The sequence below is a fragment of the Aotus nancymaae genome, unplaced genomic scaffold, assembly GCF_030222135.1.
Source record: "Aotus nancymaae isolate 86718 unplaced genomic scaffold, 86718_ANA_hifiasm-v0.15.2.pri h1tg000036l, whole genome shotgun sequence".
NCBI lineage: Eukaryota > Metazoa > Chordata > Mammalia > Primates > Aotidae > Aotus > Aotus nancymaae.
This window is the reverse complement of record NW_026988450.1, coordinates 2,566,190-2,593,543: the sequence shown is the minus strand read 5'-3', so window position 1 is coordinate 2,593,543 and position 27,354 is coordinate 2,566,190. Positions and strand designations below refer to the sequence as shown.

Sequence of the window (27,354 nt, the reverse complement as noted above, 5' to 3'; positions counted from 1 at the left end):
CACACAGTTATCCAGCACGTAATACTGGATAATGATAATAAATGACTATGCTACTGGTTTATGTATTTACCATAATACAATTTTTATCATCATTTATCATTATTCCTTCTACATATCAAAAAAAAAATAGTTAACTGTAAAATAGCCTCAGTTAGGTCCTTCAGGAGGTATCCAGATGAAGGCATCGTTAGCACAGGAGATGACAGCTCCAGGCCTGTTATTGCCCGAGAAGACTTCCCAGGGGGACGAGATGTGGAGGTAGAAGACAGTGACATTGATGATCCTGACCCTGTGTGTGCCTAGGATGCTGTGTGTTTGTGTCTTAGTTTTTAACAAAATGCTTAAGTAGTAAAGAAGAAAATTAAAAATAAAATAAAAATTCATAGTATAGTAAGGATCTTAAATATATGTTTTGTACAGTTTTATAATGTGTTTGTGTTTTAAGCATTGTTATTACAGAGTCAAAGAGTAAAAAATAATTAAAGTTTATAAAGTAAAAAAATTACAGTAGGCTAAGGTTTATTACTGAAGAAAGAAAAACATGTTTTATAAATGTAGTCTAGCCTCGCTGTCCAGTGTTCATAAAGTCTACAGCAATGTATAATAAGCAAAGTCATAGGCCTTCATATTCAGTCACCAGTCAGTCACTGACCCAGAGCAAGGCCAATCTTGCAAGCTTCATTTATGTAAGTGCCCAATACAGATGCACCATTATTGCTCTTATATACTGTGTATTTTCTGTACTTTACCTGTGTGTATGTATGTGCAGATACACAAACGCTTACCGTGATATTACAATTGCCGAGGACAGTAACATGCTGATGGGTTTGTAGCCTGGGAGCAACAGGCTATACCATATAGGCCAGGTGTCCTCTAGGCTCCACCGTCTCAATGTGTGTAAGTTTCCTCTATTATGTTCACATGACAAGACTGCCTAGCAACACATTTCTCGGGAAGTATTCTCATCATTTAGTGACATGTGACTATATATGCATCTAGACTTCAAGTGAGAAGTCTTGGTTGACTGTGGAAATTTTATTCTTAGCATAATCAATAAAGGCATGAAAGTAGATGAAACAATAAATGTCTAATGTTTAAATACTGAGACACTATAAGATCTCAGTATCAAGATGCTATGAAAACAAAAATAACCTAAGAAAGAGTAACTTGTGAGATCGTAGAAAAACCAGGACAGTTTTTTTTCTGGAAGTCAAGTGATAAAATATTTCTACGGTAAGGGCATGATCAATTGTGACAAATACACGCATTGCTAATCCACTGGGTCTCACTAAGGTGAGTACTAAGAAGTGGTTATTGTTTTAGCAACATAAAGCTTGGTGATAACCTTAAAAATTTTCAGTGATGGGGGGTCGGAGAAATATGACTTGAAAGAACTCATAGCAGAATAAAGGAGTGAAGGAATTGGAGACAGGAAATACATGACTCCACTGAGTTAAGGGAATAGAAAAATAAGGTGGTAACTACAGAAAATTAATTTTTAAATTTTTTGATTGAAAAAATAACTATATGTTTATATACTTATGGGAATAATGCATTAAGGCATGAGGACTAAGGATATAATAGTAAAAGGTAAGAATTTCTAGAAAGCGATGCTCTTGCACAGCCCACAGGGAATGGGTGGGATACAAAAGTGGATGGTGCGGCTGTGGATAGCCCCGTGGCAATGGCATGCATATAACAGTCACAAGAAATGTGTACAATTCTCATTCCACATTGTTCATTTAGACAGAGAACAGCTTCGTGGAGTCACATAGTTGCCTAGTTCAGGTAAATCCGACTTAAATTTTAATATTCTCAAAGGAAAAGTAAGTTAGTAACTCACAGAAGGCTCCCATTTAAAAAGCTAATTATATTCTAGGTGTGCCACTCATTACATAGACATTGAATAAAATAAGTCTATTAAATAGAATAAAACAAATTCAAATCATCTTACCATTGGACCTCAATATTCTTATTTAAGTTATGAAGCGATTTGGCTATGCAATTGTAATTATTCCAGGATTGCCACAATCTACAAGCTACGTAATATGAGCTTCTGTCTCAAAATTTATATCAGAAAGTAAGAAACTTTCTTAGTTCCTTGTTAATATGTAGGTCCCAGATATTAAAAGTTCAAGGTCTGTGAAATGATAGTTATTAGAATAATCCTCTTGATGGGACAAAGTAGTGAAAAGCGTTGGCAAACCTATCTAGACAATTGCCGGACAAACTAGATATTGTAAATAAACATATGGACTGGCAATTAGTCACTTCTTCAAATAAAATTCATTGTAATGTTTAGCATATTTTAAGAAGTCCTTTTGGAAAGTACATTCCGTATTTTAAGTTTATCCTTATTCCAAGTTTTATAGTGACAAAATATTTCCCTCCAAGATGCAATATGAGACTTTTAGGTAAAACTAGAATTGAAGGAAAAGGAGAAGGCAAGGACATGGAGAATGAAGTGGTCCTTCTTTAAAGAATGTTTCAACAAACATTGTGGAAGGAAAAAAATCTTATTTCTTCTTTAATTTTTTACCTTGATACACTTATTCAATAATAATAAGTGATACAATCCTTATTTCCAAGAACCGTAATGCAAGGTATTTGGTAATGCAGCCTTTTCTCTTCTCTTACAAAAAAACATATCACTTCAGAAGAAAAGAAGCAGTATTATTAATTAAACCTTCTATCTTATTTAGCTTTATATATAAATTTGAGGAAATGGAAGGATGAAGAAAGTGTTCTAAAATGGCAATAAAAAGACAAACCAAAAAATTTGATTTTTTTTTTTTTTTGAGACAGAGTCTCGCTCTGTAATCAGGCGCCAGGCTGGAGTGCAGTGGTGCGATCTCAGCTCACTGCAACCTCCACTTCCCCGGTTCAAGCAGTTCTCCTGCCTCAGCCTCCCAAGTAGCTGGGACCACAGGAGCGAGCCACTACGCCCAGCTAACTTTTGTATTTTTTAGTAGAGATGGGGTTTCACCATGGTCTCAATCTCTTGACCTCGTGATCCACCCATCTCGGTCTCCCAAAGTGCTGGGAATACAGGCTTGGGAAATTTTGATTTTAATAACAGAAGTAAATAACATATTTTCCAGTTCACAGGAACTAACTTCCAAGTCTCATTATTTTCTGTAAAATCGAAGAGTTCTACGTGCAGTGTTTCCTTCTAGTTCTGCTCCCTGGCTATCAGCATGAAGTTATAGATTCATGAAAACATACCCAATTTTTATGTTTAAAGGTATGGATGCATAGGGGTAAAAAAGAAAAACTTTAGGGCATCAGAGTAACTTCATGATCAACTAATAAAAACCTGAATAAATGGTACTCAGGTGACGGAGAAAAATGAGGATTTATTGACAAGGCAATGAGCCCTGCCTGAGCACAAGGCATGGAGCGTGAGCCTCACAGACACCAGAGGGTGTGATCAATGAGCCCCGCCTGAGCATGAGGCATGGAGCGTGAGCCTCACAGACACCAGAGGGTGTGATCCTCTACAGTTGACTTCTCATTCTCTATTGAGCAGAGATTCCAATGCTTATTTCGTCAATATCCTGGACATTTTCACTGCAGTATTCTTCTTTTACATTGACCTGCTACTTTGTGTGTGTGGGAACCTCACCTGAATGAATCCAACTTCTCTGTCAGCTTTGCAGAAACCCTGAACTGCTGAATGCTGTTGGAGAAAAATTAAACAAATGCATACATCGGGGCTACCGCTGTCATGTGGATGCCAGACTCAGCTGGGTTCTCAGCTCTTCCCACCAATCCTTCTATGTCAATATTCGCTCCAGTTCTCCTCAGTAGACAAGAATGGAGAACAACTTCTCTATTCTTCTCAAACATAAGTCTCTGGCCACCTGATTTATTTTCAGCAAATAGTCTTATTTTGTATTTTTCATTTAAAAAGCCACCTGAAAATAACAGCAACATTAATTTAAACTCCAGCAACTATTCCTATAGCTGCATCTGCCCTTTCTTTCTTCATCTTCTCTTTCACACTCTGCTGAGTGGCCTTGCCAGTCTTGATGTGGAACTCTTCACCAGAGTTCAGGATCATATTCACTCCGGAATAGTTGAAACCTCTGTGAACTGATTATTTCTTCTTCTTTCATTACATTGTCATCTTCATTTCCATTACTCTTTCACGATCTGTGGATTCACACATGTTAAAAGAGAGACCCAAGTTCACATCTTACCACTGGCCCTCAACATTGTTCTCTCAATTATGAGGTGATTTGGCTATGCAATTACTACCTTTTTTTCTTAGCACTTACATTGTATTAATTGTAAGACCCATGAGGACATTGAAATAATAAAGCGTCCTTTACTACATTTTAAGATCTGGGATGATTCTGAATGAAATGAAAAAGTAGCCATTATCTTTAATTCCCTGCCTTTGAGGTCCCCTTTAGCTCATTCAGTGTCTTATTATGTTCCTGACTTTTCCTCCATAAAATATTGTCATCTTTCATCTCATTACATAAGGACGTTTCTACAGTTGAGAGGAAAAAAACGAGTAGCTGTATTCAAAAGCTGTATTAACCGTTCTTTTAGCTATGAATCCATATTTCTTGGGTTACTCAAATTCAGTACATAGCTCTTTATAATGTTCCTTTATAAGAATAATGATCTTGAATGTTATACTCAATATCAGGTGGAAAATAGGAAAGAAGAATTTGCTTTTTCATGTCCCAATTATACTAAGACAAAGCATATTATATTACAGGAAATAAGTTTTATAGGTATATAAAACTTATATACCTATATATATATATATACCTTAAATATACTTATATATATATATATACTTATATATACCTTATATACCTATACAAGTATATGAGTTTTATATATAGGTATATAAGTTTTATATACCTGTATAAAAACTAATTTTGTTCTCATTGTTCAACACCCACCTATGAGTGAGAACATGCGATGTTTGATTTTCTGTTCTTGCGTCAGTTTGCTAAGAATGATGGTTTCCAGTTTCATCCATGTCCCTACAAAGGACATGAACTCATTGTTTTTGATGGCTGCATAATATTCCATAGTGTATATGTGCCACATTTTCCCTGTCCAGTCTATCATCGATGGGCATTTGGGTTGGTTCCAGGTCTTAGCTATTGTAAACAGTGCTGCAATGAACATTCGCGTGCATGTGTCCTTATACTAGAATGATTTATAATCCTTTGGATATATACCCAGTAATGGGATTGCTGGGTCACATGGACACAGGGAGGGGAGCACTACACACTGGGGTCTGTGGGGGAGAAATAGGGGAGGGACAGTGCAGGGTGGGGAGTTGGGGAGAGACAGCATGGGGAGAAATGCCAGATATTGGTGAAGGGGAGGAAGGCAGCAAATCACGCTGCCATGTGTGTACCTATGCAACAACCTTGCATGTTCTTCACATGTACCCCAAAACCTAAAATACAATAAAAAAAGCAAAAAAAACTTATTTTGTATATATATGTATTCATACACTTCCATGCATACATGTATCTATATGTATACTTGTATGTATTCATACACTTCCATGCATACATGTATCTATACATATACTTGTATGTATTCATACACTTCCATGCATACATGTATCTATACATATACTTGTATGTATACATATACTTCCATCACAATTTAAAAACACTGAAAAGGCATGTAGTAAAATTCAACAAACTAGAGACTGTTTAACGGATGTCCTGAGGGACTAGAGGGCTAAAGGTAGGGGTAGAAAAGATTTAAGAGAAAGAGAAGTTTCCCCACATGTTTGCATGCATAAGAATTCAAAGGTATTTTCAATAGCAATATAATAGTTCTAATGTTTTATTCATTCAATAATCAATACCTATCTTCAACATAATGCCCAGAGAATACAATAACAAAGATTTGGAACCAACCCAAATGCCCATTAATAATAAACTGGATAAAGAAAATGTGACATATATTCCATGGAATACTATGCAGCCATAAAAAATGAGTTAATGTCCTTTGCAGGGACATGGATGAAGCTGGAAGCTATCATTCTTGGCAAACTAACACAGGAACAGAAAACCAAATACTGCATACTCTCACTCATAAGTGGGAATTGAACAATGAGAATACATAGACACAGGGAGTGGAATATCACACACCTGGCCTGTCGGGGGCTAGGGGGCTAAGGGAGGGATAGCATTAGGACAAATACCTAATGCATGTGGGGCTTAAAACCTAGATGATGGGTTGATAGGTGCAGCAAATCACCAAGGCACATGTATACCTATGTAACAAACCTGCACATTTTGCACAGAACTTCAAGTAAAATAAAATTAAACAACGACAACAATAACAAAACTCAGAAAAATTTACAGTGGAGGAAGAAAAATTCTTAAATAAAAGGGATTATGGAAAAAAATATAAATAAATAGAGAGAGTGTGAAAGAATCATACTTAGAGAACCTTGCAAACTGCCCCCTCCTGCCTGGCTTCCTGCCTTTGGCCCCAATCCCCCTCTGGGCTTCAGGTCTGCCAGTACTTGCACGCACTTGGGAGACAAAAAGAAAAACGTCTTATTCACACCTTTTGGGTGAAAAAAACACTTAGGTATCATCTTCCTTGATGTTCTTAAAGATAAATTTTCAGTTCATACATATATACATATAAGTATGCATGCAATGACTAGTGTTTTTTCCACAAAAAAAAGATTTAGAACATGTAAATGGTATTTATGAATTACATAGTTTTGCAGAATAATACTTTTCTTTCAACTTTCCAATATCTATATGTATTTAATCTCTAGCCAAGAAAGTGAGCAAATGCAAAATCACTATAATTATCACTAGCAACATTCTAATAAAGGTGATTGTAGTATGTTGAGCACTTTACTAAGAATAAATTTTTGCCATTATACTCTAAACTATGCCTATAAATTAATACTTAAAGCAATACATAAAACATAATTGTTTTCAAGAAGTCCATTACTAAATGAAACCCACGTTCACCCATACAGCGATGGCAAAGCGTTTTAATCAGGACAAGCACACATACTACTTAGAATTCCCCTTTTCTGCTGATGGTAGGCACTATCGTAAAAGGCAATTGAAGTTTCTCCCAACACCACCCATTTGTCAGTGCAGATGTGTGGGAGTTTGTTTCCAAGCAGCAAGGTTGCTGAGGCTCTCTGTGTGCACGTAAGTCTCATCCCCACCGAGATTTACTTAACTATGAAGTGTCTCGAATAATAGAAAAGTTAACTTGCTTCAAATCAAGTGTGAAAATCTACGTAGAAAATTCTATGTAATAAAACAGCAGTTTCCAAACTGTATTTGAAACAGAAAATCTTCCCCAGATTTAAGAAATGCACCAAATCCTAATATGTACAGTGAACTTCTAATGCAAAAGTGCCGAAAGTTAGTGCATGGTGATGGACGAGCCACAAACGGAGGCACAGAGCCTGTAATCCTTGCTTATTTGCAACTCTCTTACTTTTTCTCCCACACACCTTGACCTTTTCTACAATATGCTACCATTTCTGAATAGTTTTCATTTCTTACATTCTTATTCTGAAACCTATTACAATACAACATAATGTCATTTGGAAGGTCTCTTTCTATTTACAAATCTACATTACGTAGCTCCAAGAATACGGGTCAGATACGTATGAATGTCCGGTGTGCTCCAGTTCTGTTCCTGCAAAGGGAGACGTGTTGTAAGGGAGGCGTGGAAACAGTATGGCATAACGAGAGCTCAGGAGGAGAAATTAGGGAAGCTTTTTTAACAGCTTTAATGGGATGCAATTTATATACCATAATATTTACCAATTTAAATGCCAAAATTCATTGGTTTGTAGTATTTATACAGTTGTGCAGACATCACCCCTATCTAATTTTAGACTATGCCATCATACCAACAGAGAAGCATAGTACCCACTGGCATTCATATCCTTCTTCTCTACCCCATATGCTGACAACCACAAGCCTACTTTCTGTCTCTGTGGATTTGCCTATTCTGGACGTTATATATAAATGGAATCATAACATATGTGCTCTTTTGTAACTGGATTATTTCACTTAGCATAATGTTTTCACGGATCATCCCAGTTATACACTATGTATCATTACTTTCTTCTTCCTTATTCTCAAATATTCTTCCATTATAGAGATGTACCATATTTTGTTTATTCCTTTATAACCCAATATCCCTTTATATCCCTTTATAACCTATGTATTTGGGTTATTTCTACCCTTTGGCTATTATGAGTATAACTGTACACGTTTTTGTGTGGATGTATGTCATTATTTCTATTAGGTATATCCCTAGGAGTAGAATTCCTAGATTGTGTGATAACAGTTTAACACTTCCAGGAACAGCCAGTCCGTTTTCACAGATGGCACCATTTTACAATCCCACCAGCCTTGCACTGGGGCTTCAATTTTTTCAGGTCCCCATCAACACATACTATTACCATTCTTTTTCATCACAAGCACCCTAGTGTATATAAAGTGGCATTTCATTGTGTGGTTTTGATTCACAATTGACAGGTAGAAAAAATGCTGATCATCTTTTTCAAGTGTTTATTGTTGATTTGCATACCTCCTTTGGAGGAGAGCCTGTTCAGACTCTTCGTCTATTTTTAATTATATTTATGTATTTATTTGTTTATCTATTTTGAGACAGGGTCTCACTCTGATGCCCAGGTGGAGTGCAGTGGCATGATCACAGCTCACTGCACCCTTGACTTCCTGGGTTCATATGATCCTCCCACCTCTGCCTTCCGAGCAGCTGGGACTACAGGCGTGTACCACAACACCTGGCTAATTTCTTTTTTGGGGGTACTTTTTGTAGAGATGAGGTCTTAGGTTGTTGCCCAGCCTTGTCTCCAACTCCTGGGCTCAAGCAGTCTGCTTGATTTCACCAGGTGTGAACCACTGCACACAGCTACCCAGATGTTTATTATTTGATCTGGGCTATACTGAGTGTGTACCATGTACAAGTATTCTGATAAAAGCGGCTACACAGGAAATTGTAAGAGTCATTAATATTGCACGATCCCAATGATTTGCTTGATGTGATACCTCCAGCTTAACCACAATTGACTTAATAATTAGAATCTTACTCCAATTTAGACCAGTCATATGAGAGGGGTCATAATGAGTGCTTCAACTACACTGTAGAACACTTTTCACTATCTGAAGAACGGTGAACCAATGAGCTCCAGTATCAGGAAAATGGAAGGAAAATATATACCGTTCTGCTTGGGACATGAAATTCAGATTATTGCAGCTTTTCTGTTGATCTGAACATCTTTTTTCCCCTTTTTTATTTTATACATTGCACTAATACCAGAAACGTACCTCAGTAGATCTGATCAGCACAACTTTTGCTTTGAAACTTCTGGGGATGTTATATAATAGAACTAATACTAAAATATTGCTCACTTCAATAAATACAAATGATCCTAATTCACTTATTTTTAAAAATATAATGCTTTTCTATAAAGTCTATCTCACATAGGTCTTCGTTATAAAAAGGAATTATCTGAATTTTTAATAAGTGGACTTCTATGAAATCTTTGATACATGAGAAATATGTACTTAAAAGTATAAGAATCAAATCAGATTTCCTAATTCAAATAGAGATCATTATCATCATGGAATGAATGGCGAATAGGTGGCTATAAAATCAAAGTTTAACAAACAATCATATAAAGTTGGGATGACCTATCATGAGAGAATATGTCACCAAATAACTGAAGAAAAGCATCCTTTCTGCCGAATTATTTGCAGTAGTGAATTTGATTATCGAAACTTGCACCACCATAGTCTGTGAGCCTTATTTTACTGTGTATACTGTAGGTTATATGATTTATACCAACTATTTTTAGTCATTAACCCCTCACATTGTAATAACAAAAAAAAAAATTTCTATTTTACCTATAACTAAAAACCTAACCTACATTAAGGAAATGGTATCACAATTTAATAGTATTAATATCCTCTACACAGATAATAAGAATTGTGATTTCAATATTGAGTTTAATAGATTTAAAACACTGTAGGCCAGGTGTGGTGCCTCATGTCTGCAATCCCAGCACTTGGAAGGCTGAGACGAGCAGATCACTTGAGGTCAATAGTTCAAGACCAGCCTGGCCAACATGGTGAAACCCCATCTCTGCTGAAAATAGCCAGGTGTGGTGGTGTGTGCCTGTACTCCCAGCTACTCAGGTGGAGGCGGTTGCAGTGACCAGAGATCACGCCACTACAACTCCATCCTGGGCGACAAAGTGAGACCCCATCTCCATAAAATAAAATAGACATTGTGGTTGCTTCCCCGCCTTTTTTTTTTTTTTTAAGAAATTTTTTGAGACAAATTCTTACTCTGTTGCCCAGGCTGGAGTGCAGTGGCTCAAGCTTGGCTCACTGCAACCTCTGTCTCCCAGGTTCGAGCAATTCTCCTGCCTCAGTCTCCTGTGTAGCTGGAACTACAGGTGCGCAACACCACACCTGGCTAATTTTTGTCTTTTTAATAGAGACAGGGTTTCACTGTGTTGGCCAGACTGGTCTTGAACCCCTGACTTCAGGTGATCCACCCGCCTCAGCCTCCCAAAGTGCTGGGATTACAGGAGTGAGCCACTACGCCAGGCCATGTTCAGCATATTTCAACCATCACTTTGTGCCTCTGAAACTTTCATTCTCAATTCATTATTATAACATTTTAGTACCTTAGGAATCTAATCCTGGCCACCAGAGGAAAAGCTGATCAATTAGAATTCAATCAAAAACACCTTTCTGACAATTTTCCTTCTGGGAATTGGCAAGGCAGAGGTAAGAAAAAGTACTCCAACAAGAACAGAATGCTCTCTGACACAGAAGCTTATGCTTTTAAGATTATAGATGCAACTTACTTTTTTTAAATAAGATTTTATGGCAAAACATTACAAGTAATTGATCACTTTAAGTTATGCCTTTAGGTGTAAAACATTAAGGAAAATTTTATATCTGAAGTCATTAATTTGATATTGGAGATAATTTATATTTGACTCTATCTAATCCAAGAGAAATATATTGCTTAGAAATAATAAAAACAAGAAATGGTCACAGCATGAGCTATCTTGCCAAATATTTGAGCTTCCTTCCAAATAGGATTTTTAATCCAGTATTTGAAAGACAAAATGTCACAAAAGAAAACTAGTATGATGGATAGTAAGAAATACGGTGGCTGTGGAAGAGAACAAGGCAGAATTGTGCCTCAGAGTAATAAATTGAATTGGCACATGCCTGAAAGTTAAATCCTACCAAGGCCACAGGATAACAGTACCCCCATTCATCTCACTGAGAATGAATTTTCTCATGAATAAAATGAAACGTAGTTTCAAATTTTCAGTAGAGCGACATTATCTTCTTATTTTAAAAAGACGGTAAAAAGGAAGAATTCATTAACTGTGATTTTTCTATACCACTCTCCTGCAAACCTTTTAAAAGCATCAGGACAGTGAAGAAGATGGCACCATCCCAGCCCTCTGTGGGGGCCCTGCTGGCTGCTGTGACTGACAAGGGCCCATGTTGGCCTTCAGCTGGTAAGTCAAGTGTATCCAGAGCAAGAACAGTGAATTATTGGGAGTTTAGGCACCATACTAAGTGCTCTTATACATGTTATCTCATTTGGTTACTTAAGTTATGTATCTCACAAATTTCTCAATAATAAGAAGCAAACGAGATTATTCATAAAGTATTTAGAAATCCAAAAAACAAAAAAGGATTCTTTAAATATATAAAATTCACATTATTTGTGTTAAAGACTGAATTTGATAATTTTATTGAACTCAGTATAAATGATGTATACATAAAGTCACATTAAATCGCAATTTTATAAAGATGTTACTTGAATTTTGAAAAATGTGCAAATATTTTATTTTTGCTTCAAATCGTCTGACCTTTTACTTGATGGACAACTCTCTCTTAACAATGATTAATCAGGAAGTTCTCGTTAATGTTTTTCCTTTTTCAGTTATAGCTGAGTTTCAAATAATATAATTATGTATCAAAGACAAGTAGTTCAGCATCAAAATCATTGCATAACTACGGTGTAACTCTTGAGGTTTTACGGTCCATGAAACGACTGTGGTATAAATCCCCCTCTTCCTGAAGCATCCTTTGGGTAGGAGTGAGAGGAAACCGTATTTATAAAGGTTCATTGGTATAACCTTAGACAAGCACTGGAGCCTTTGAAAAAACTGTGTTAAAAGTACACACAGTGCATAAAAATCAATGACTTTACAACCCAATTGTATGGGATTAAATCAATTTTACTGTAGTTTCCATCTTGCAATTTAGTACAAATTCTGAAGTATTCTGACATCTTCTGTGGGTAATTGTAAGAAACATGGACATAAGCGTTAACAGACAAATATCCATTTGATTTGTTTTCTAAAAATAAAACTAGGGATGATCTAAACTAGACCAGGTAAAGTCATTTATTTATTTATTTATTTTTTATTATTATTATTATTTTTTGAGATGGTGTCTAGCTGTGTCGCCCACACATGCTGGAATGCAATGGTACAATCTTGGCTCACTGTAACCTCCGCCTCCCGTGTTCAAGTGATTCTCCTGCCTCAGCCTCCTGAGTAGCTGGAATTACAGGCAGCTGCCATCATGCCTGGCTAATTTTTGTATTTTTACTAGAAATGGGTTTTCACCATGTTGGTCACGCTGGTCTCTAATTCCTGACCTTTTGATCCGCCCTCCTTGGCCTCCCAAAGTGCTGGAATTACAGGCATGAGCCACTGTGCCAGGCCAAGCCGTCTATTTTTTTTTAAGGTAAGTGCAAGTTAAGGTAACATTCTTGGTCCTTGGTCAAATTAATATAATTACACACACACAGGTCTTGTTTGTTTTGTTTGAGATAATCTCTCACCATGTAGCTCAGGCAGATCTTGAACTCAAACTCCTGGGCTCAAACACTTTTTTGCTTCAGCATCCTGAGTAGCTGGGATTACAAACACGAGCCACAGCACCCTGATTAATTTCATATTTATAAACTTACACATACTATGTATGTATACATGTATACGTATGTATGATATTTTGCTCTGTATATATAATGGATATATATAGATATAGATTGAAAATTAGAAAAGACTCAGAAGAACTAGCTATCAGAATTTCTTTTGTATTTCCAGAGTTTGGAACAGTGCCTACCATAAAAGCCAATGGATCCCAAATGCCAAAAACATTTACTGAAGAAATCAAGGTCACCTGAACTCACAAAATATTTTGAGCTCTCAAAATGAAGGATTCAGATGCCAACTACCTGAGCAGTTGCATACCACTGAGACTCATAAATTTTTATGCCCCATACATATTATAACTGAAGGATCTGACATACTCATTGAGCAATTCTCCAGGGCATAGATGAGATTTTTCTTTTTAAAAATGATTTCATGCGGAACTAGGAGGAGAGTGTCTTTAACTTAAAGGAGACATGAGACTTTGATTGAATCAAGTCAATCGGAAAACCATGCTCATTTTTTCAATGAGTTTAATTTTTAAAGCTATTGTTTTCTCCATAAATTATATTATCTATTAGTTATTTTTTTAACAAAGACTTGTAAAAAGTAATAATATTCACATCCACAACAACAAAATATAAAATTAAGGTAAAGATATTCTAAAGACATCATTTAACTTTTAAAATATTTTTTATTTCACTACAAAGACTTTCTAGAAAGTCTACATTTTCTGGAAGCCCAAACAGGACAACGATTGTTAGTTTTGTTTGTAATATATTTAATTTTTTAATTGAAAGCAAAATATTCTCATGCATCTTTAAGGAACAGGAAAATATTGCACAAAAACAAAAAAGCATAAAAGATTAACTAATTGTATTATTTCAACTATTACTGATCACCTGTAAATGATAAAATGATTCACTTTTATTCACTTACTATAACAGGATGTAATGATAGCCATATCTGCTTTCCTAAAGTCACATTTCATAGTTGGTGGTAGACAGACAAGTGACCATAACACAGATAGACTGAATCAAATTACGTTGGCCCATCATTTTGCCCTACTCTAATCAATAATGCCCTTACAAACAATAGTGCACTACTGTAAATCTAAATGTCAGAGTCCAGGTTCTTTATCATTTCAGTCTAGCCTGCCTCCCAAATAAGGGAAACAGTGACTTTCATGGACTAGCAACCATGGGCAAAGTTTCTGAACCTGAGGCCATAGGAGACTGAGGCTCTGTATTCACATTTGCCTCCCATGGCGCCTCTAATTATGAGTCTTTCACAGGGGTCTCTGGTGCCAGTTTATTTTTTACCCCCCGTCTCTCCTTTGCTTCCTGTGCTTTTAGGCTATTATTGCTAAGGTTACTTCAGGTACTATTGTTTGCTTCTGTTCTGTGATACTTCCCCTTTTAACACACACGGCTTTCCTTCTCCTCAGAGTAACACCCTAGCCTGCCAGGAGATGCAATTCAGTGTTTATCAGGAACCTAGTCTGCATAGACTTAGACGCTTACCTGCCTCTGTTATTTAGTTCCCTAAAGAGCTTCACTGTCTTCACTCTCTTCTGTGTGCATGGGGCTCGGAAGGGCACTTACAGAGAAGAGGCTGATGAACGAAAAGCCATTCCGTTTTTATTGGAAAAGCGGTTCTCTAAGAAAAGATATTTTTAAAGAAGAGTGAGAAAACTATGAAAAGAAATCATAAGAGTGTACAGTTTGTGAATGACCCCTTACCAAAAGTTAGCTTTAAGTGTCTAAAAGGCTTAAAACACGTTTCCCTAAAGAATATTTTTTATTGAATTTTTACTTTTTCAGTACAAACTCCAGAGTCACACTACCGAAAGTACCTGAAATTAAATTTTATTTCTACCACACTCAATTATAATGTATAATATGAAAGTGCAATTTATTTTATTTTATTTTATTTTTTAAAACTCAGGAATACTCTGTGCTTGTGAGTGAAGTCTGCTGGGGTGCCGAGAGGCAGCAAAGCTTTGCCCCGACAGCTCATGAGAGGAGCATACAGGAAGCCATGTGAGGAGAAAAAGCAGGAAGCCCTGGGGCAGGTATATGGAGGAATTCATGCAGGCAGAAACTAGGGAGCAGGGCGTTTTGCGTGCCTATGAGCACGTGAGCAAGTCAGGAGAGCCCAGGCTCCATCTGCTACAGCTGAAGCTACCAGTGGCATGTCAGCCTGATGGAGCAAGCCTATAGAGAGGAGAATTGCTGCTGGCCCAAACATTTGAGTTCCTTACAACGTGAAGCAGGCTTTAATAAAAATAGGAAGAGGTATCCAGAGTAATGCAATCCGCAGAGAAAGAAGGTAGAATGGTGGCTGCCAGGCGCTGGGGGAGAGCTGGGAATGGGGAGTTGATGTGCAAATAGGAGCACTGCCTCAGTTTTGCACGATCAGAGAGCTCCGGAGATTGGTTACACAGCAACGTGGACACGCTTAACGTTACTGAACTGGCTACTTAAAGAGGCGAAGGTGGTAAACGTTATGTATTTTACCACAGTTAAATATGAAAATTAGGAATATAATTTAAGATCTGACATGACATCCACAGTTCAACAGCAATGGAAAATGAAAATTTAAGGTGATTGTCTATAAAATGTAGATGTAAAATATACTTGTCCGAATAACCAGAGAAAAGGGACAGAAAAGCTCCCGCTGGGTGTGTTTTCTTCATCACTTGCTCTGTCCCTGCATTTCAAAGAGGCTGCTGCCTCCTTTCCCCTGACAATACGAGTGGGCCTGTCAAATACATGGGGCGAATACTGTGGAGTCTATATGGGTACAGTAATTGCTTTTCCACAGCAAGCCCTTTCACCAGGTTAGAATTTTCCCCACAGAAATAATCTGAAGATATAAATAAGCACGTGCATCTGCCTGGCTGTATCCCTGCACACACACGCACGCACAGCTGTAAACAGCGGACACATAAGCAACTCAGCACTCCTGGGCCGCGGGTCCCTGGGAACATTCAGCTGACATTCCTGGAGCAGGCTCCGAGGGCGGGCGGGAGGCGCTGCACGGGCCCGGTCCTGTCCGCAGACAGCTTGCAATCTGCAGAGGCCGGCCTTTCAACAGAGACGCGATGGCCCTCGAGGGCCACGACAAGCTGGGTGAGAAGCCCCCAGTCAGACCAAGCCGAGAGCCAGACAGTGAGGGAGCCCGAGGACTTTGGTGTGCAGGCAGGTGGAGGAAGGGACGAGGTGCGGAGAGCAAAGGTTGGGCGGAAGGGCCAGCAGATGAAAGTGATCCCCACCCAAACAAAGAACACATTGTCATCACCAGCACGGAAACTGACCGTGAGCCACACACATTGGGGACAGGACATACAGACAGCTGTTTAGGAGCTGCTGGAGAGACCCGCGCCTGTCAAACAGGGATAGGAGGTCGGCCCATCCGTGCGCAGGGCGGGAGGCGGGGCCTATGAAGTCCCAGGCGCACCCTCACTCCCAGGCGCACCCTCAGTCCCAGTCGCACCCTCAGTCCCAGGCGCACCCTCAGGCCCAGGCGCACCCTCAGGCCCAGGCGCACCCTCAGATCCAGGCGCACCCTCAGTCCCAGGCGCACCCTCAGTCCCAGGCGCACCCTCAGGCCCAGGTGCACCCTCAGGCCCAGGCGCACCCTCAGATCCAGGCGCACCCTCAGTCCCAGGCGCACCCTCAGACCCAGGCGCACCCTCACTCCTAGGCGCACCCTCAGTCCCAGGCGCACCCTCAGTCCCAGGCGCACCCTCAGGCCCAGTCGCACCCTCAGGCCCAGGAGCACCCTCAGTCCCAGGCGCACCCTCAGGCCCAGGCGCACCCTCAGGCCCAGGCGCACCCTCACTCCTAGGCGCACCCTCAGTCCCAGGCGCACCCTCAGACCCAGGCGCACCCTCAGACCCAGGAGCACCCTCACTCCCAGGCGCACCCTCAGTCCCAGGCGCACCCTCAGTCCCAGGCGCACTCAGCGCGGCTGCACCACCCCAAAAGCGTCTGTGCCTCCTGCTCATTGCCAAGCCATAAGAGACAGTCCTCCCTTGCCTGGTGGTTACACTACCAAATTCATTCATTCTTCTCCAAAATCTTAACAGAGTGAAGCCTTTCAATGTACTGAAATAGAATGATTTTCAGCTTGCCCAGGGAAGAATCCTACACTATGGTGTCAATTCTTTCAAGCTTGTGGTTTTACCCAACTGTAGAAGAAGATTACATTTATTCATATCTTCTACATTTTCTTCCTAACATAGTGGTTAGGGACACTGATGTCTGGGGTCCGGCAGACCCAGGATTGAATCCTGAAGTCAGCTAATAACTGGAGGATATTTAGGATGTTCCTCAACTTCTTAAACATCCGTTTCCTCATTTCTAAAACGAACGTAAATATAGAACCTGTTGCGCACAGTTCAACGTTGGATAACGGAGGGAAAAAAAGCAAGTGCCCAACTCAGCTAAATTCTCAATAAAATGGCTATTCTTATTTTTATTTTTATTACTATTTCATTTGAATTTAAGTGTGTTAAACGATGTCCTCATACTTAGGGTAGACTATTAAACGAAACATGGACCTTTACAATAACAACAATAAATTTAATTGTATGTTCAAAAAAATCAAACCAAGCCCATTTGTGTAGGTACAGAGTCACTTTGGAGCCACTTCCGTGATCATGGCCATGGATGAAGGCCACCCACGCTGTTTCAGATTGAGGCAGTCTGCACAGCCGCAAGGCACTTCTCTGTTAAGTACATTCCTGTCCACCGTGTTTCTGCCTTGGCTGCATTTGCGTTTGTTTGCTTTGCTTGCTTTTCTTTCTCTTTGGTCATTGATTAGCTCCTGACTACCTCATTCCATTCTAGCCCCGTTCTCTTCCTCACTCTCTCTCCTCTTCCCCCTCTCTTCTGTCTCCTGTTTCTCTCTCTCTCTCTCTTTCTCTCTCTCTCTCTCTCTCTCTCTCTCTCTCTCTCTCTCTCTCTCCGTACATTCTAGTCTAACTTGGGGAACTAGTTGCTCCAAATCATTTTGTATCCCAGCATCTCATGACCACATAACAGAGAGGAAGGGCTTTGAAGAAAAGAGCCACCTACCTTTCAACATCCTGACATCAATGACATTGAGTAAACAGTTGTGAGCTGGGTTGGCTACAGGCCCTGTGGGAAGCATTTTGCAGGTATTCACAAATGATCCTCCAAGCATCTTTGTGATGTGGGTTATTATTATTATCCCTTATAAAGATATGGAAATTGAGGATCCAAGGATTTCTCTCTGCTCATGGTCACAAATCTAGTAAGCAGCTTTCTTGGGAAGCCAGCTGAGGACCGTGTAACGCCCAAGCGGTGTTCATGACGTGACATCTATGCTACAGAGACTGCATGTGTTGCTTTGACTTCGGATCTTCTGACTTTATCTTTCATCAGCCCTTGCTAGGAAGCCTTCCCCTTTCCATCATCTGCCTATGACAGGATCAACAATGGAATGGGGGAATGTAAGACAGGGTGAAACCTTTGAAGAATTGGTGTTGAGAGAGGCTGCAGACCCTGGGCATGGTTAGACAACCAGGTACCCAGTACACTCCTCTGAATTTGTGAGAAGCTCACTCCTGCCCTCCAAAACGAGCTCATCTAATGAGGAAGACAAACATCAGAGAAGCAGATTCACAACCAAGCCACAGCCCTGCACAGGCCAGCGTATGTAACAAGCTTCCCAGAGGGGCCCTGACCCTCAGCGTGTGGGATTGGAAGGCACAGCAGGCCACCAGAGGGTCGTGTAAGTGAAGCGTGAATATCCTCCAAAGGAGAGGATGACAGTGAGAGGGTCCCGGTGGTGGCAGAGACAATAGTGATGACAAAAGGAGAAAAGGACACTGGACTAAAGAGTTTCTGGTCTTTTTTTTTTTTCGTTTGAGGAAAGATAAGTGAACGCTAATAGGATCTTTACTGGCAAGTTTCCCTTTGGGGATTCTTGCCCCGGCCACATGCTTAGCCTCTTAACTTCGGAGGCTTCTGTTGTTCTGCTGTTTCCCTACTTAACTTTTCTTTAGAAAACGTTCTGATTTTGAAAGATAAAAATAATGAATTCAGCATAGAAAGATGAGCCCTGACTAGTGAGGGCACTGGGCTGGGTCTCAGAGATGGCGCTGATCCTGCACGTGTCTCTGGGTGGGAGCACTCTCAAAACGACGCTTTCACATCCTTCCCAGCTTCACACAGAGCACTGTGTTCAAAGTGGGAATGGAAAAAAAGCACAGTCCCTACATTTTCTTAATTGCTTTATTTGCCTGATCTTTTTTTAATTTCTGAAGAAAATGGTCTAAATCGTTTCTGGGTCTAGCACCAGAAGTTAAGCATGCGTTGCCGTCACACGCCCGTTTTTCTCTACTGAGTGTGCTTCAGCTTGCTGAGAGCTGTCATTCATCCATAGTTCATCTTGCAGACACTCCTCTGAGCTCTCCACTTCCCACCCACCTTCCCTCTCAGAATGGTCGCTCTTCTCTTGGAATTGAGCGAGTTGCAATGACTGTGCCTTCCCACACCTAATTATTAAAACATGGAATCAAAGCCAAAAATACATCCATTATGCTCGCCAGCACTTCAAATTGTCAGCCTCTGCCCATGGTCACCGAGACAAGCCCACCTCAGTCTCTGAGCTGCTTTCCCCCGTCTACAGTTCCTTTTACAGCAGCCAGAATGATCGCTTCAAAACCAAGGAAAGCACGCCATTTAATCTTGCTTAAAATATGCTGGCAGCTTCCCATTGTACCCAGAATTTGAGTAGAATTTCTCTCTTTGGCTTTATTGTTTCCTGTGTGATCAGGACTCAGGACTCCCTTCTCTCAGTTCCTTTAACCTGCAGGCTCACTCCTACCTGGGCGCCTCCACTCTGCTGTTAAATCTTCTCCCAATCCTGGTATGGTTGGTTTTGCTCTGTCAATTACATCTCAGTTTAAAATTCACTCCTCAGAGAAGGCTTCCCTGGACAAATTTAAGTCGCTTTTCTTTTTGCGTGACATTTAAATATTCTCAGACAAACACTCCGGAACACTCCGCAGGCTAATTCTGTTTCTTATTTCCTGTTCCTTCTATCCTCCCAAACACAAACACTCCTGTGAAAGTTTTATAAAAGTAGGGAACTGTCTGCCTTATGCAGCCCCACAGATCTGGCAGAAATCAAGCAATATGTGCGTTTTTAGAAGAAATATAAAAATGCAAAAACACAGAGAATAAGTGGGTGACTTGCCAATCCAATCCTTTCTGTTTGTGTCTAAGGCACTTAATCTCATACAAACATCACTTCACAAAAACAAGGAAAGCTTCTTTTCCTATTCCTTTCTATTTTCCCCACAAACATACACACACTGAGCCTTTACATCAGGCCTTGCTTTTCTCAAAAAAGATATAGGATCTAATTAAATGTATCACTGATTGCAAGGTGCTTCTGGATAAACCATTGCTTCTGCAGTAAATTGAGACGCGCATCTCGAAATTAGTCACAGCTATTAAGAATGGTAGTAGGTCTTCTTTCCAATTCTTTCTCCATCCCAGTTTTCGAAATAAAAATAAGAAGAATAACTAATGCAGGGAGCAAATGTAGTTGGTAAAACTAGTTGTTCATTGAAAACATAAATGAAAGTCAATTTTATGTAATTCACCACCAATATGAAAATAAATAAATAAATGGGAAAAAATGCTGAAGAAAAGTCAATATAACAGACTCTCAATCCCATTACTTTGCCTCAAAGACAAAAATTGTCAAAGTTACATATCAAGAATGGAGCCTTTACATATGTATATATGTGTTTTTGTAAGTCTTGCAGGCACACCATCATACTGCTTTAAAACAAGAGAAATCTTTTCTCAAACTGAAAGTAACAGTCCCCTTCTTGTGGACTACGTATGATTTATGTGCAGAGTGAACCTGTCTGCTATAGTTATTGGAGAGCTGCCTTGCAAGACCTATGGATGTCAAAAGCATTCAGATCAGCTTCATCTCTCATCCTGAAACAGTAATAAGAAAAAAAAAATTATCAGATTGTAGAGACCGCATGCCAATTCGACAACTCTGTGCAGCTCCAGTGATCCTGAAGGCAAGTGCTACTGTGCGCGTTGTGGCAACTACTAGAAACATGAACCTTGGGAACCTTCCTTGAATAGCGTTGTATCATATCAACATCAACAAGCAAACTAAGGCGGAGATCATCAGGTATTCCTAGTATGAAATTCTAAGAAATGTCAGAAATCCTTTTATCCAGCACTTCTATAAGTGAAGAAGAATGAAAAGATCTCTTGAATATTGCTGAATAATCTTGGCAGTTGAGGAGATTATGAATTAAGGCAGTGTAAAGGTTTAGTTTGTAGTTATATTTATTAAGAAACTTTTTTAAATTTCATTCCACCAAATATGTCTTTAAAACACAGCCCGTAGCCACCTCAAGGTCCATTTGGAAGAGAGGAGATATCAGGCGATGTCATAATTTGCCACTGAGAACAATTGCTGACAGTTTGGACGTGACAGCTTTTCTCAGAGAGCCCTTCCTGGACCGTCGTTCCCATGGACATGTCCGTGAAAGCTGCCTGGACATGTGCATTCTCCACGTTCCTTCTCTAGTTTCACTCTGCAGTTGGAATGTGAAAGTCACGGAGAAGTCCTGCCATAAAGAGATTATGCCTAATTTTGTTTTACTCTGCATTTCCCAAAACCAAATTACCCACAAAATTCTTTTATGCCATAATATATATTAACATACGTGGCACTGTAGTTTGCCATTTGCAGGATACATTCTGGGAAAGTTTCAGCAATAAAATTTATTGTAGATGCAATTTTTTTCTGAAGCTTCTTACATTATTTTAATAGAGTCATTGGATTTTATAGCTGTAAGTACTTAAAATGATCTAGTTCAGAGCCTTCATTTTACAGTTAATGTAGGGAACCGCAAGGTCACACAGCCTATACAAATGGCTGATCTCGTACGTGAGGACATGTTCTCCCAACGCCCAGGTCAGGGCCCTTTATGACACCAAAAGAAGAATAATCCCTTTTGCATTCATCTTGAAAAATAGTAGAAAGAACAAGGAATTTGAAGTTAAAGACTTGAGGATAATTTCACCACATGTTAACTATGTGTCCTTGGGCATATAGATTCCTCTTTTGGAAAAGAGATGTTTTAATCATGCTTTATCTGCTTATCTCATGGAATTTTTGAGAAGTCCAAAGAAGCTGATAAAATATATAAAGGCACCGTCTACAAATGGAAGATTAGTAAAGTGTTGGTGCTCCTTAATTAATTGAATATTATTGTGGCTCCTTAATTAATTGAATATTATTGTGGCTCCTTAATTGAATATTATTGTGGCTCCTTAATTGAATATTATTGTGGCTCCTTAATTGAATATTATTGTGGCTCCTTAATTGAATATTATTGTGGCTCCTTAATTGAATATTATTGTGGCTCCTTAATTGAATATTATTGTGGCTCCTTAATTGAATATTATTGTGGCTGTTGTATTTTGTGGATCACCATTTGGAAAAGATTAAAACTCTGCGGTAATTTTGGGTAATTAATTTTATCAGGCTATAGGTATTATGTCTTGCTAATGGAGCTGTGGCTTGTGCATCCAGACAGGAAAAGAAGGCAGCTGGATGATTTGAAATTGTGTAACTTGCATTCATTCTCTTTGGAAAACAGCATACTTCCTAGGGTAAAAAAGCGAAAACTTGAAATGATTAATAATCTTAATAAATTCAAGGAGGAAACAGCCTAATATTCTAACAACAAAAAAATTGGGGTTTATGGTAAAATGTTGATATGATTTCCTCTAAGAAGGTAGCATTCAGAGCACCAAGGATCTTCTGTTATTTAATTTGAATGGAAACGCAGAACTTAATGTAGTTCCTATAGCGTCGTAGAAGGATGTTTTGTTGAAATGAATTGTTATACGTTATCAAATAAATGGTATCAGAATTCATCATTGTTGTTTTATTTTTATTTTCTCCAAACACTCCTTTCTTGACCTCTCTATCTGTAATTTTATTCTAAAGTTCTAAGTTCAACTGATCTGACCTATGCCAAATGAACAGGAATACTCTTTTCTCCACTATTTACTGTTTTTTCACTTTTATTCCTTGCTTCAGATATTTTTAATTCTGTAAGATACACTGATGCATATTAATAAAAGCGAAGACTCACCAAAATGAAGCAGTCAATTTCATCTTATCTGGACCTCAGCCAGACTCTTTTAGTCTGAACCCAGCTGGGCACTGAGTCCGATGTGCATTCACAGTGCCCCTAGTCTCCCAGATTCCCTGTACTTTAAGTCAGCTTTGCTTCGATCTGGCATCATTCGCTAAACACAGCTGCCAACCCTTCAAGGTGGGAGAAAGGAGTCTCTAGCATTAAAAATAAGTGGTTTACCAGTCTCACCAGCTGCGGAATTTAGGACAGCAGGATGTTCTTCTCTAGAGATACAAGAGTTAGAGCTACATAACTTATAACCTTCTCTGACCCTCTACTTGGTCAGAGATCTTATGGAATAGAGAAAAAAAGAAAAACATCTAAATGTAATTTGGATTCCAAGGGAGCAAATAGCTATTTCTGAAATGAAATGGGTAATTTGCTATTGATTATTTTGGAAGCTGCAGGGAAGAAACAATAATCCAAAGCAACTGTATTTGTCTCTGTAAGAGAAGCACTGTTCAGATCAGACAAGTTCACTAAATGCTAGATGTTGAATGAATTAAAAATAATGCAGCTGGACATACGTGCATCACTGAAAGAATTTAAAACTGTGCAGCAGGAAGTACAGGTGTATCTAAAACAAGGCAACATATTTCAGTGCACGTGTCTGTTTGCAGCACTACCCAGTAGGCACAAGCAATTGCTGGAGTGGTTTGTTGGTGCTGAAATTTCCTGGTGATGACCTTGGAGTGCCTCATACTCATCAAACAGGCACTGTGAAATTTTGCCAGATGGTGAGATACAGAGGTATTACTGGAATTGTCAAATCACTGAAACCCTTTAGTAGTTAAGAGGCCAACCAGAGTAAAAGTTGCATTCTTTCCGCCAATCCTCATCTCCAGTCACCCTAGGACTGATCTAAATGTTTCCTTGAATAAGTATTTGTAATGGCAATTAGAGTAAAATAAGTAATAAAAAACATGAGACAGTCTTGTTTTGTAAGGACTCAATAGCACACCATCCTGAACACACACACACACACACACACACAGAGGCCTTTGATTCCACTATCAAAAAGCAGCATGAATCTATAACAGCATTTGGAGTGTGACTGAGGAGGAGTGAAGAAGAAATAGCAACTTTTCAAATTCTGTAACTTGGAGTTGAATCACTATGCCATTGTTGTTTTGATAGTGAGGCAATCACTCTTCTTTAACCTGACCCCACCCTACGTGACCGTATGTAAAGAATGTAACTTTAAAAATTAAGTGAATGGCCGGGCATGGTGTTTCTCACCTGTAATCCCAGCACTTTGGGAGGCCAAGGAGGGTGGATCACCTGAGGTCAGGAGTTTGAGACCAGCCTGACCAACATGGTGAAACCTGCTCTCTACTAAAAGTACAAAAATTAGCTGGGCATGTTGGCGAATGTTTGTAATCCCAGCTACTCTGAAGCTGAGGTAAGAGATGCTTGAACACAGGAGGTGGAGGTTGCGGTGAGCCCAGATGGACCCATTGCATTGGTTACAGAGCAAGACACTAAAAAAAAAAAAAAAAAACCTCAGTGAATTAAAATAAGTTTGCTTTTGAGAATTTTTTTAAATTCCACTACTTCCCATGAAGCAGTTTATGGCATCCTGTGATGAAGCAGATCCAAGGTTTCCTGGCATTAATGCCTCTCTCTGAATTATTACAGACTCATAAACAGTTAAAAGAAAATAATTTAAAAGTAAACCAAGCCTTTTAAGACGTTATTCACCACCTAATTAAAAAGAAAAATAATCAGTGTAGAAGACTTTAAGTTAAACAGCATACATGCAAGCCACCAATCCATTAGTTACCTTGCCATGAGTATGCTGTCACCTAATTTGTCTGTCATTCTGCCTCCAATTCATTTGACACACAAATTCCCAATTAATATTTTCAAAGCTCAAAAACATTCTCTTTCCCCTTCCTCCAGACTTTATCCAGACTCCTTTATTTGGCACTCAAGTCTCTGGAGTTTTAAATGCAGCCCGATTGATATTCTGCTGCCTCAGTATCGCCCTTTGCCTGGAGTGCACATCAGTCCGAGGGAAAGATCAGTCATCCCCAGTTCTATCCTGAATGTCTCTGCCTTTCGGTTTTCTGGAACTCTGGAACATAATGCCTATAAATAATTATGATTGAATTGCAGGAAATAAATTGTCTCTTGTTTGCCTGGGAGGTCCTCTCTTTCATGGGGAAGTCTTCATTATTCTTCCAGCTATAGCTCTGGTCTATCTGGAAGAATAAGGGTCTATATTTTTGGTATAACCTGCATCCTGAAAGCTACATCTGATCCTCCCAAATTGATATCATTTCCTCTGAATGAAGAGATGTCTTTTGCACGTAGAAACCTGGAAACCTTACTACAAGTCCTTTCGGGGCAAGAGCTATGCCTGATTCACTTTGTATCCTTTTAGTATTGCATCTGATCTGAATCTTTGCATTTTAGATCTTATGAAAATTTTGGAACTAAAAAATAAATGCAATGTCGGACGCTGTGCCAACTTACTGGGCAAAATACTTTCACCTGTGTTCTTTATTGGTAATTCTCAAGACATAAGAAGCAAAAGTCACAAAAGTTGATAGATCTCTACATAAGACAAAATACACCATGAATGGGGGAAAGAGAAGGTGCTGAAATTCCATAAGCAAATGTATTGCATTTTAGTAAGTGCACGAGACATTTGGGGCACACTTTAAATCATCAGATTCAATGAAGGATGAGGGCAATGGCTTTGGACACAAAGAAACTAGAAGAACAAAATGCATTTTTTCTTCCTTCTTCTGCCCAAAATCTTTTCTTCCAATGGTATATAGTGACATAAATACATACTGAAAAGACCATGTATTTATTTGCAGAAAAAAGCAAAGACTGTTCACCAGGTATAGAGGAAGCATGCGTGGACTTGGAAGATAATAGGGTGATTCTCTGATGTGCTGCAAGCCCCTGACGGAGGCAGCCAAGACCGAGGAGAATACCCTGACTCTTGTATCTGTGTGGAAAAGTGCACGCTCCTGGGGACAGGGAGAAAGCTGCTGTAAAGCTAGATTACTTTGGTAATCATGATCTTGAACTACAAATGTCAGTAACGAGATGTAATAAGATGCTCATGGCATCTTATTATTTGCTTAAGAACTTTCCATTAAATGCCAACCTAGTGATTAATTCTTCTTAATGGAACTTTTCCCTGCTTTAATCTCACTTTCAGTGATAATTAACACTTATCAATTCTCACTACAAATGAAAGAGCTGTTTCAGAGAAAAGGCTGAACTCAGACACCTGGCACTCTCATGGTGAAGGCAGATTGAGAAAAGGCTAAATATTACATCTGCAGAACTTATTCCTGTCCAAATTCACCAATTAGAACTTAAATGAAGTTTATATACTGTAATAAATTAACAAAAATTGAGAACAAAAATCAATGAAAAGTAGAGATTTTATCAGGTGAAAAACTTGCATCACCACATATACACAATGAGCGAATGTGTCTACCAAAATAAAAAGTAATACAGAAAACTTCTCAGTCTCATATCTACGGAAGTAGATGTTATAATACGTAAAAAAAGACGAAACAAATAGCTATGTTGCATGTGACAAACACCGTACTGAGAACAGACTGTAAGCTCCCTGAGAACAGGCTCTCTACATGCTAAAGGACACTCCAGACTCAAACAGGCATTCTTTAAGCCCCCTTTTCTTGCCATTAACCATGTGACTTGGGGCAGGAAATAACCTTTACTGTGCAACAGTTTTTTTTCATTTGTGAAACAAAAATCACAACTGGTCCAGCTTCACGGGACTGCTCTGAGGATTATAAAATCCTTAAGCCCTTAGGGCAATGCCTGGGCAATAGTGAGTATAAGCTATTGTTATTATTCCTGGCATTTTTTCCAAGGCAGTGCCCTCCAAAGATTAAAGAGAACACAAAAATATTTTCTTGACATTGTTTACAAGTTATTGAAAGAACTCTTGCTAGCAAATTTGTGATATGGCACTAAATTAACAGAAACATCTATTTGCATTGCAATACAACCATCAAACAATGATTTATTATTTAATACATGCTAGGTGTACACAAAGTAGCACAGAAAAATATGCCTATATAGTAAAGGAAAATTTCACAAGTCATCATACCCATTCTTCATTACAAATTCACTACTAATGGAA

At 39.0% G+C, this 27,354-nt stretch overlaps 1 protein-coding gene and 1 pseudogene across 3 annotated transcripts in view; both read right to left on the bottom strand.

The window, feature by feature from the left end:
• SNTG1 (syntrophin gamma 1) overlaps positions 1 to 27,354 on the bottom strand; it is a 758,808-nt gene that overhangs the window by 677,019 nt on the left and 54,435 nt on the right. The gene's annotated exons all lie outside the window — the stretch shown is intronic.
• Positions 15,696 to 16,340, bottom strand: LOC105710534 (uncharacterized; annotated as a pseudogene).